Genomic DNA, 4,195 nt, shown 5'->3' on the forward strand with positions numbered 1-4,195 from the left:
CTTCCTGCCCTTTGGGCAGGGGGCTGGACTCGATGATCTCCCGAGGTCCCTTCCAGCCCTAATGTCTATGAAATCTATGAAATCTATGATAAAAGAAGCCAGAGACTGGTCTGCCGCCTGACTTTATTAACTTACGAAGCACAAGAATCAACCCTTATCCCAACATCTGTCTAGCTACGCACAACATTTTTTAAATTAAAATCTATCTATCTATCTATATTGAGGTAAATATATACACATCCTCTATCATAGACTTCTATTGCACCTTTCTTTTCCAAACTCACAGCCGTACAATACAGATTCTGGCTTCCTGTCACCTGGGGAGACTTGGGGGGGGACGAGGAGGATGAGACCCAGGTGGGCAGCAGGTCTTCTTGGCTTTGCTGAGCTCTACAATGTTTTTTTCCTCCCCAGTTCACACCTGTTATTTCTATGGGGGTTTTCTGCAACTTTGGGAACTGTAGTGAACACAGTTCTATAGCCCTGGAAGGCATCAGTCAGCAGTAATATGTTTCCTTGTGAAAATTACTTTTTTTAGGACCAAGGATTTTGTATCTCCTTCTTTTACCATTTGGGAATCTTACATGCCACTGTCTTTTCACTTTTCACCTTGCTTTATGGTCTTCCCTGACAAGGCCGCTGTAATTTCAACACTTTCCAAACTTTCCCTTCATTTGTCTCAGGCAAAGCTTCTCACTGTTTTCTACGTAAATATGCAAATAGTTTCAGCTGCCCCACCCTAAAACTCCATATTTCAGCAAACTTACTATTGGTCAAAAAAAAAAATTGCCCAGCAGCAGTTCACAGAATCACAGAAAATGAGGCTGGAAGGGACCTTGGGAGGTCACATCTAGTCCGACCCCCTGCTCAGAGCAGGACCAGCCCCAACTACATCATCCCAGCCAAGGCTTTGTCTAGCTGGGTCTTATAGTTTCATAATTGTTGGGAGCTGGAAGGGACCTTACAGATCACTGGGTCCAGCCCCCCTGCATTTGGGTAGGAAAGACCCCTGGGATCAGATGACCCCAGCAAGATGGGCATCAAGACACTTTTTGGAGATGCTTAAAAACTGCCAAGGATGGAAAGACCACCACCACCCTAGGTAACCTGTTTCAGTGTTTCACCACCCTTCTCATGATTTTTTTTCCCTAATATCCAACCTAAGCTTCACTTGCTGTAACCTGAGACCATTGCTCCTTGTTCTGTTGCATCCTTAGATAAAGATAGTAAAATAATAATTCAATCTTTCTTGAAAAGGCATCCAATTATCTTCAATAATTCATCTTTCTTGAAAAGGCATCCAAAGTATTAAAAAGAAATAAAAAGAAGGGGAAAAAAGGAGAACAGTGCAAGGCTAATGGCTAAAGCAGTGTTTTTAAAAGAAAGCTGGTAAGGGTAAAATATTAGCAGCGTTTTTGGAAGGGCACATAACACGCATAGCTGGTAATTATAGTTGCTAGCTAGCAATTTAAACAGAACTGAATGGTCCTTGCTTAAGGAATTCCAGGCTCTTAAGAATAGCTGTTTTTTCTCCTCCTGAAATCTTGAGGCCAGCTGTGTCAGTGGTGTTGCTGCTAGTCATTAAAGTGCAGAGAACAGGTGTTAACTATTATCTGAAAGGCAGGTAGCAAGGAACAGAGAGAGGGAAAGCTCCGCTCCCTCCTCCCCACACAACCCCCTTTCTTTACACAAAGATCAAAGAGGATTTTCTGGTTCACAGTATTAGGGGAAAGTGCAGGGCTGCCTTTGTGCCAGAGCGAAGGTGTGTGTGGATTTTAGGTAGTAGGAATGCTTTGCCATTTCTGTATCCCCGCCAGCTTTGTTATATTTCACCATTTTAGAACATTTTGGGCACTTGCAAGCCCCAGTGCAATCAGTATAATTTCCTGCTAGTGAAAACACCCATGCACAAGGAACACTTTGCAGATCTCACACCTATGTGCACTACTGTATGTGTCCAAGTGCGGGTTGATCGTGGTTATTTCAGAAAAAGCTAAACTGAAAATCCAGGTGTGCTGCTACACACACAGGCAAACGTATGTGCGCACCATCCTGGACTGCACAGTCTGCCAGTATCCACCCTGCTATTGCAATTAATTTATACAAAGGACACTTACAGACTACCTTAAAAGGAACTCGAATAATGCAAAGCAGATTAATACACCCGTGTAGGAAACAAAATGCTGGCAAAAGCTGAGCCCATTTTTTTACTTTTGCCCCTCTGCCAATGATGCCTGCCTGCTAGATTAAGCCTGCTATACTTTCAGAATTTAAGATACCAACCCCAACATGTAAGTTTGTAAAAATAAATAGATTATTCAACTTACATATAACAAATCAAACAATGTTAGAACATAAAGGAAGTCAACATTTCAGGATTTAGGAAGGCACTCCTCACAAACAGAATAGGCATCTTAATTTCAGCCGATCTAAAAGATTGCATTGGTAACTTCTTGAACACATTTAGCAAAATCCAGAGAAACGACACGAAATGCGCACACGGAATGAATGCCCTTTTAAAAATTAACTTAAAAAACAGACCAAGGATAACAGGCTCACTCTGGATTTTAAGGAAAACTTTAACAGCTGTCTGCAATCTGCATTTAGTGAGAAACTGCTCTCCATTGTTTGCTTGTTGTTATGCTTTCGCTTGGATAAGAAGAGCTTGTCATGTAGATGCTCTGCACAAGCTCAGAGGGCATATGTTTCCCCTTTGATTTTCCTGTTTCTCTAATGACTTTTTCCTGGGTGTCTGGCAGAGTAAGCGAGCAAATAATGTTTGCATGGGTGTCGGGGCAGCAGCAAGCATACCAGATCAACTCTGTAAGCTCACTCACTTCAAAATGGGCTAAAAATACTCCTGTAACCAGCAAGCTTATCTTCATTTGCTAATGATAGTTTATAGCAGTATCCCAAGGCCTGTATTGCACACTGAAAGAAGAGGAACCACTGAACACAACACCTAAAAGCACGACAGCGGGCAGAAACAAGGGGCCCTGTGCTGCAGCTATCCCCTGGAAAACCTTTTAAATCCAGCTAATTTGACGGACCAAAGAGCCCCGTGATATAAATCAGAAGGTATCAGCCTCATTTTTGGCACTGGTTTATATAGTTCCCCCCAAAATAATAGAGATTTTTTCATTTTGGCATTGTATCAAAATGGCTTCAAAGAATTTACATTTTATAAAGCTTTAAACTGTATTGAGCCTGTTATATGAAGACTGTAACTCCTAGCGGCCCAATCCCACCTCTCAGAAGTATGTTGGCTTTTATGCAAAAGTGAAGAAGTTGAAAGAAATAAAAACTGACGATATTGTGTTTTTTAAAAGTCCCCAATTGTTAAAAAAATACTGCAATGCCCCTTGTCAAAAATGCTGCAATGCTTGTTAAAAAAATACTGCAATGCCCCCTGTCTTAACTTCATCTTTTTACTGTTAGCAGGAGGCTGCTAAGGTTGCCCATGCCGAAGCTAAATAATAAGAGTTATCCTCTTGAATCAGACCATGTAATGCATGTCCATCCAGTCATCCTGAGCGTCTCCCTCCCTTCTACTTCCTTCCATCACATGAGAGTCACTTGGCCTTAAAAGGCAGTGTTAAAACCAAGGTGTTGGGACAAGAGGCCTGGCCTAAGGGAAGCTCTGACAATATTCTGCAACCCTTTTTTAAAATTATTTGTTAGTGAAACTATTCAGCAACCCTTCCCTTTCTGTCGTATTGCTGTACCACTCGCAGATGCTAGGACTTGTAAGACAGACGTGAACAAAATTGGCGAGGGCACTGGGAGCTTGGCCATCCACGCCAGGGCTGGCAGGCTATCCCTGGCTGGAACAACAAGCAGAGGAACAAAAATGCTCCCTCCTTCATAGATGTTATGCACCTTCCCTCCAGAGTCCGCGCGGTGCCCAGGGCTTGCCCCTGCGAGCCCTTGGGCCTGCCCAGGAGACCTTTCCCCTTGTTTGGTCCCTGCTGCCTGGTGGGGACGTGCTGGTCCTCTCAGCCCCAGCCCAGAACAGAGGTCTGAGGAGGTTTTGCTTCATGTTGAGGGCTGGGTTTGGCTACCACTGAGACAAGTAGCGGAGCCCCAGAGGGGCCAGGCTCACTCGGTCCTTGCCCAGCCTCTAAGGCATGAGGAACGGGAGCTGCACTGTCCTCTCCAGCAGGCAGCGGGAGAAGTCCTGTCTGCTTCTGCACTC

This window comes from Crocodylus porosus, unplaced genomic scaffold (assembly GCF_001723895.1).
Source record: "Crocodylus porosus isolate Cpor-Errol unplaced genomic scaffold, CroPor_comp1, whole genome shotgun sequence".
In the NCBI taxonomy this organism is placed as follows: domain Eukaryota; kingdom Metazoa; phylum Chordata; order Crocodylia; family Crocodylidae; genus Crocodylus; species Crocodylus porosus.